Genomic DNA, 8,463 nt, shown 5'->3' on the forward strand with positions numbered 1-8,463 from the left:
TTGATCTTTTAAATGTAAACATCCAATATTCTTCTTCATTCTTCAAATATATATATATATATATATTATAAATCTATAAAAGCTTATAAAGATGTACAAGAAGTATTAGTTCTTTTTGAGCAATCTTTTTATATTTGAATAAAAACTCACCATTTAACAACTACTTATTTTTAAGTATTTTTGAATTCCTTCATGTCACTACCATTGATTATGAGTGACCAAAAATGTGGACCAAGAATTATTTGTATAAATAATTGAAAATATATTTGATTGAATTCCTTCATAATTCAAGAATCAAATTAACAATGAAATGGAATATTTTTTCTTTCTTTAAATAAAACAAACAAATATTGTATGTTGTAGTGGAGGTATACTAAATCTAAATCGTATTATTTTTATTAAGAATATGCTACTTGTTATTTGTAGAGTTATATAGATGTATTATTTGGTAGAACATCTTTAAGCTATTGTATTGACAATTTTGGTTTAAAGTATACATAGGGCACATATTGATACCTAATAGAGCTTTTTTTTTTTTGTTTTGTCCTAATCATATATCCACTTAAGATCCAATGCATATGTCACCAAAACACTGTATATATATATATATATATATTCTTTTTAATGAAGTTTAACCTTTTTTAAAAATTATGATTATAATTTTTGAATGAAATGTTATATTATTTATATATATAAAAAATAGGACTAGTTATCCAATTTCGAGCCCCAAATAATAAATCATGGCTAGATAATGACACGATATCTCAGAGTATCTCCCCTGGTGATGTTCCTTCAATCACAAAATAATGTTTTTTTTTATTTCCACCTTTGGATAGCCATTGAATATAAGCATAATATATATATATATATATATGTATATTGGATGGAGGTCTATCTTTTAGATATTTCTTTTATAATCTGGTTTACTTAAATTTATTTTTGCACATGCTTACTTAAAGAGCGTATTCTAACTTTTTAAAAACTTCATTTGAGTATAATAATAATTATTTCACAAACTGATAAAGTATTCTGTATTGGGTTGAATTAATTGAGTGAAACAGTGACGTCTACAACATATAATTTTTCGCCCCATAACATTTTTAGTTTCTACCATATTTAGAGTTTCACGTCTCAGTTCTATATATATCAATAATTATATATTTATACACACACACACACACACACACATAGTTCCTCTAGAAGTGAGCGAAACCCATACAGTAGAATTCCAAAAACACATCGTAAATAATAGCAAAGAAATAAACAATGGACCAGACGTGGCTTGGGCTGCCCTCAAGACAGCCCGAGAGTCAGCCCGTTTATCTGGCCGTCTGTCTGCCCGCACGACTGGCCGCGAACATTCCATGGCGGAGGCGTGGACTCGTTGTTTGCGTGATCGTCATCGCCGAGCGGCACCGCTTCACTGCTGATGCAAGACTGGACGACTGCTGCTGATTGCAGTGGGGTGGTGGGGTGGGTCTGCATTGAGAGAGGGTAAGAAGAGGTGTGTTTGTGCGTGCGCGCGAGAGTGCAGGGGTGAGTGTGAGTGCACGTGTGTCTTCCTCGCATTGGATGTTGTCTTTCGTGCCCCAATGGCCTTCGAATCCCACTCACAATGCTTGCGTCTGCACAATCTGGCCCACATGGCGAGAATCCCGCTCTTTTCCTCTCGCCGCATCTCACTTCTTGCTGGGCCCTCGTGGACTTCGTTCTATGCTCCTCCACCTCTGCAACCCTCGTCACTACTATCCGACGGCCCACGATGGCAGAGCCTCTCGATTGAGTTGGGAGATTTCTGCGACACAATTCCACGAGGCATTGATTTGATAGTTCTGCAACTGTGTGTGTCCCAGCTGCGTAACTAGCTGACAAAGCAGACAACTCGCCGAGTAACTAGGTTGTTTGACCCTGATTCTGGAAACTCCTCCTGTAAGTTTCCCTGGTGCTGCATCCTAGTTGTGGCATGAAACACCGCGTTGTTGCGCCTCGATCCCCTCCCTGTTCATGTCGGTCATTGCTGGCCTCGAGATCTGACATTCGCATAACGAAGGGAGGATCCATCCTGAGAAGAAAAGGTGGGGCCCATCGAAGACGGCGACAGGGGACGAGGAGGGGGCGGGGTTCGTGCAGCAATTGCCTGATTGAACAGAGAAATTTTTATGCGAAATATTTTTAAACAGAATGATAACATTGAACATACTATCCAAGTTAGTAAAGTAAATTTGTAAGTGTATATGTACAGAGGACAAGTTTATAACAATATCCCCTCTTGAGTCCTGATTGTATTAACCCTATTTTTTCTAATGTACAAGGCCTAAGCTGCAAAGTTTTAGGCACAGAGTTCTGGTGCACTTTGAAACGATAGTATCACATGGTTCATAGCAAAAGGATTGCACACATATACTAATTCATAGGCAAGTAAAGATAATTTGTTGGAGTTCCTTTATTGTTGAGTCTTGATTGCACTTGCATTGATAAAAGTAGTAATAAGTTGTGTCTTGTTTGCAGGTTGATGCTGAGCTAATTGTCTTGTATTCAATTGTAATGTTGTTGAAGTAAGTTGTTTCTCTTGAACTAATTGAATTGATGATGGTACGTCATCAATAAGAGGGTCATCAATAAGAGGGTCATCAATAAGAGGGTTGAATGCAAGTTGAAAGAGTGAAGAAAAAAAGAGAAGGATGTGAAGGTATGTAGGTGTTGTGGCAACCAAAAAGAATTCAAAAAATCTATGGAAGTTTAGAGTTTCTAAGAACAATCAGCTATTTGGGAAAAATGCTTAGGTAATGTTGAATAAGTATTATAATGTTTGAAGAGGGTTTTGGCCAAGGATATAGGTAAAGTGGAAGAAGTACAAGAAGGTTAAGAACTTCTTAAATGCAAAGTTTAAGAATTTTAGAAGTTATGAAGAGATTTTAGCTTATATGAGAGAAAAATTATAATTAAGTGGAGAAAAATGAAAGACTAGTAAAGCCAAGTTTCAACATGTGAAGCTCAAACTTATTTTTTCTTAGATTTTTCATAAAGATATCTATAAGTTGAGTATTTGTAGAGTACAATGTAATTTGATTCTTTTGGATTCTACCTTTTTTTTTAATAAAATGGAGATATACTTTGACATGTTTTATTCTAACATGAAATATAAGAGTTTTTGCTTGTTTGATGGTTGATTGGTTATTACAATAGATAGTTAGGATTTTAGACTCTAAATTGTCTTGAATATTTTTATTATTGATAAATAGAGGAAGAAAAGAGATATTAGATTATAGCATGCATGTTTCTTCAAGGAGACAACTTATTCAATGAGCTTTAAATTTTTTAATTGGCAAATCCATATATTTGGATTTTATAGATGATTTAGCAATGATTTGTTGTTATTTACTATATCAAATAATTGTAGCTCTAGACATCAAAAAATAAATAAATAAATAAATAAATCTGCTTGTGCATCTTTTGATTTTCGGATAGGCAATCAAATTTGTATTTATGAGTCTTTTGATGTTGTATTGCTAATTAGAATTATATAAGAAATAATCCTTTATATTCTTTTTAATATAATCGAAGATATAGTAAATTACTTTAAGATGTGATTTTTAGAAATAAGGCATGAAATAAGATACTAAATTAATTGCATAGGCAAAGATCCAGTGAGTTGTGATCAGAAAGATTAACTTTTCATTTATCTACAATAATCATGATTATAAACTAGAGTTTAAATTGTTGACTACTTATCTACATAAACAAAACTTTCTTCAAAGTTGATACCATAGTATTGCTCCAAGTCTTATGCCATAAGACAAGCTTTTTTTTAAGAAGATTATCCATTTAAAATTAGTTTGATTTTAAATATCCATCTTATGCTAATTCATTTTTTTTCCAAAAGATAAGTTGATTAAATTCTAATTTTAATTTTTAGCTATAGATTGTAGTTTGTCTTTTATTATTATTTTCTATCTATGATTTGCTAAGATTTTACTCAAGCTAATATTATACCCTTATATTTCTATAGTATAATTTAATATCAAAGATCTAAGTCTTTTGATATAACATAGAATATATAATTATTCAAATAAATATTTTATTATTAAAAGTGTAATAAGCTATCAAGGACATAAATCTGAAAGAAAGGAAATCTCAATATACTCCTATGTTACTCGAAAAGATTAGAAAATCATTCAAAGATAGTAATATACTGAATTAGAATGGGTACTGTCAAAGACAAGAAGATTATAAAGTCTTGAAATAAGACTGAAGACTAGAAAGATATTGACAAGAATGAAAAAGGCTTCACTCTTCCTTCTATATATATCATCTAACTAAAAGTTATGTTGTGATGTTTTACAAGACCTCCAATACGTATGCAATTTGTGAGACACATATGTTAACTTACAAGGCAAGTTTCTTATATAATTGCTACATTGTTAGCTTGTACGAGAAGCTACTTATACATACAGCATATGGCTAACTTGTTGGCAAAGTTTCTAAACTACCAATTAACTATAAACATGTATAAAGTCAAATAAGCGCTTATAAAGCTTGTAAAAAACTTTGCCATAAGATGATATCAAATCTACATATATTTACTTTGTATCTAGGACTTCTTATTTAAATATATATATATATATATATATATATATATTTGTGAAATGGTCATTGCAAAATAATAAGATTAGTTGATATAGTGTCACGACCATAATCATGTAAGCTAATAATTACATATAGAAATAGGTAGAAGTAAGTAAAAGTAGATAAAAGTAAGTTAATTCTATAATATTTAATATAAAAGCTTCCTAGAAACTTCCTAGACGCTGCTTTGACTTCATAGGTATCTTTAATTGACTTTTTGGATTAGAAACGTGGTCAACAAGTTGGCCATGTGCCACACATGTTGTTAGCTTGAAGATCAAGCTAACTATGTGGCCCACACGTAGAAAAACTTGCCTTGTAAGTCAAAGCATGTGTCCTACAAAGTCAACACATATTGGAGGTCCTATAGAACGTCGCCACGTAGCCCCTAGTTAGATAGTATATATAGAGACAAGAGTGAAGGCTTCTTCACTCTTGTCAACTCCTTTCTTGCTTCTAGTCCAGGTTCAAGAGTCTTTAGTTTCTTGTCTTGTGGCAATAGCCATTCCAGTTTCCTTTTAATATACCTACTTGTTTATATTTTGACTTATTATATCGAGATAGCCTTTTGGTGTATATTTTCCCTCATCGAGTCTTTGTCCTTGACAGATTGACAAGAGTACACTTACAATATCAGAGCTTTGTTTTTTCTTGAGTAAGAGTGGATTATCCCTTTCTCTTGACAAGACATAAGCGTATTAGAAGTTTGCGGATTACCCACTTCTAAACTGATATTGTTCTTAGTATCTTCTTTGTTATCAAGTCTTTCTTTTCTTTTGTCTTGAGCAATATCAAACAAATTTTTCTTCTTAGTGTCATTATGGCAGAGCTTGTTGAAATGAAGAGTGCAATGGCACAAATGCAAGAGCAAATGAGGGAGTTAATGCTTGCGATGCATCAACTCAATTCACCAACACAGGAAAGAACAAGAATAGCAGAAAGTGGAGATATAGAGATGATCGGAGCTGCTTCAACATCTACAACAAATCACGTTCCTTCTCCAATTGTACAACACCCTATAAGCACTAGAGAACCAAGAATTGCCTTACCTAAGAAATTTGATGGTACGAGATCAAAGTTTCGAGGGTTCATCAATCAAGTATAATTGGCAATTGAACTTCAACCACAAAGCTATCCAACTCGAGGATCACAAGTCAGGTTTATTGGTACTCTACTTTCTGGTTCTGCATTATCGTGGTTTTCGTCTTTTCTTGAACAACAAAATCCAATATTGGACAATTTCGAAGCTTTTTCGGTGGAGTTTCGATCTATGTATGGTAAACACGATGCAACTCGTGTTGCAACAAATAAGATCCGAATTCTGCGACAAAGAAATCGCTCAGTAACAGTATATGCTTCACAATTTCGACAACTTGCAATTGACATCAAGTGGGATGATGCTGCACTCATCAGTCAATTTCTTTATGGATTGCAATACGAAGTAAAGAAATTGATGCTCAACTTACCTGATCCTCAAACTTTGAGTCAAGCAATCGATTTTGCGGTAAAATGTGATAATCGACTTTTTGAATTTCGATCTGAGAATCATTCATGGGAACCTCAACGTTATTACTCAATGGCAACATCAACATCTTTGCCAAACGTACATTCAGAAGTAGAAGACATGCAAATTGATGCGGTACGTTTTAAACCCCTAACTGAGCAAGAAAAGATTCGTCGTCGTCAAGAAGGATTATGTTTATATTGCGGAGAACCTAAGCACACTGCTCAACATTATCCAAAGAAACGACACAACTATAAAATGAGGGGTACGACGGTCAAAGAAGACAACATGTCAGAAAATGGATTCGTCCAGCTACAATAGGGACCGTGCAGCTGGAACCTTGTACAATTCCTAATGAAGGTCCTATCCTCTCCTCAGAACCCTCTCTTTGTTTTATAATAGACTTATATTTAAGACCTAAGAATTACAAAGCCTCTGCTTTATTAGATTCGGGAGCCTCAGCATGATTTTTAGATGAACAATTTGTTAAAAGTCGTAAAATACCCTTTGTATAGAAACCTAAACCAGTACATGTAGAAGTCATAGATGGTCGTCCCTTGTCTTCTGGAGATGTCACTCATGAAACTCATCCTATAAAAGTAACAATAGACGGTCATGATAGCTACATAGCTTTTAACATAATTAAATCCCCGTCCAATCCACTTATTTTAGGTTTATCCTGGCTAGAAAAATATAACCCTCGAATAGATTGGAATTTGCGTAAACTTGAATTTTTCCAAAGCGTTATTAATAGTTCTACCAACCAAGTAAAAAATTATAAGTCTAGTATAGTAAAACCCGTACTAATAGGTGCAAAAGCATTTATACACACAGCAAAAGAAGGATCAACTTTTGCTATTTATGCTGCACCTATTTCTGAAAACGTAAAGACTTCAATTGGCATTCCAAGTCAATATCAGGAGTATCAAGACGTTTTTGAGAAAAAGAATGTAGATATCCTTTCTGAGCATCGCCCATGTGATTGTTCAATCGACCTCAAGGAAGGAACTCAGCCACCATTTGGACCAATTTACAGTTTATCGCAAGATGAGATGGCTAAACTCAAGACATATATTGACGAGAATTTAGCGAAGAATTTCATACGCCATTCAAAATCTCCAGCAGCAGCTCCAATTCTATTCGTAAAGAGAAAAGATGGATCTTTACGAATGTGTGTTGATTATCGAGGACTCAACAAGATCACAATCAAGAACAGGTATCCATTACCTTTGATATCAGGACTCCTTGACTAGTTGAATCAAGCTAAGATCTATACAAAAATAGATCTAAGAGGAGCATATAATCTAGTACGGATCAAAGAAGGAGATGAATGGAAGACTGCGTTTCGAACCAGGTATGGACATTTCGAATATAATGTCATGCCCTTTGGACTCACGAATGCACCAGCTGCTTTTCAACATCTCATGAATGATGTATTTCGTGAATTCTTAGACAATTTTGTCGTCTGCTATCTAGACGATATCCTGATCTATTCTAAGAACGTCGAAGAACATGAAATACATGTTCGTCAAGTATTACAAAAACTTAGAGATGCAGGATTGTACGCCAAGATGGAAAAGTGTGTATTTCACACTACTCAAGTTGACTTTTTAGGATACATCATTTCAAATGATGGTCTCATGATGGATTCTAAGAAAGTCCAAACAATCATGGATTGGTTGATTCCAACGACAGTAAGAGATGTCTAATGTTTCTTGGGATTTGCTAATTACTATCGGATCTTCATCAAAGATTTCTCACGAGTTGCAGCTCCACTTACATGCTTGACTAGTAAAGATAAATTCCAATGGAATCAAGAAGCGAAAGCAGCATTTGAAGCCTTGAAGACATCGTTTGTCTCTGCACCAGTCTTATATCGTGTTGACTTTTCCAAGGCATTTTTTATAGAAACAGATGCATCAGATTTTGCCTTGAGTGCAGTTTTATCACAAATGGGAACAGATGACAAACTTCATCCGATAGCTTTTCATTCAAGAAAATTCTCAGCAGCCGAGATCAATTATGAGATCCACGATAAAGAACTTCTTGCGATCGTGGATTCCTTTCAAGAATGGCGTCATTATCTAGAAGGCGCTTCTAGTCCAGTCACTGTGTATACAGATCACAAGAACCTCGAGTATTTCATGTCAGCACGCGTGTTGAATCGTCGTCAAGCTCGTTGGAGTATGTCTTTGTCAAGATTCGAGTTCATTATCACTTATATGCCAGGAAAACAACAAGGTTTATCCGATGCCCTATCTAGACGTTCTTATTTTGCACCAAAAGAAGGAGATGCAGCTTTTGAGCAACAAAGAACGGTCCTCTTGAAACCG

Source organism: Physcomitrium patens, chromosome 4 (genome assembly GCF_059467195.1).
Source record: "Physcomitrium patens ecotype Gransden chromosome 4, ASM5946719v1, whole genome shotgun sequence".
Classification (NCBI taxonomy): Eukaryota; Viridiplantae; Streptophyta; class Bryopsida; order Funariales; family Funariaceae; genus Physcomitrium; species Physcomitrium patens.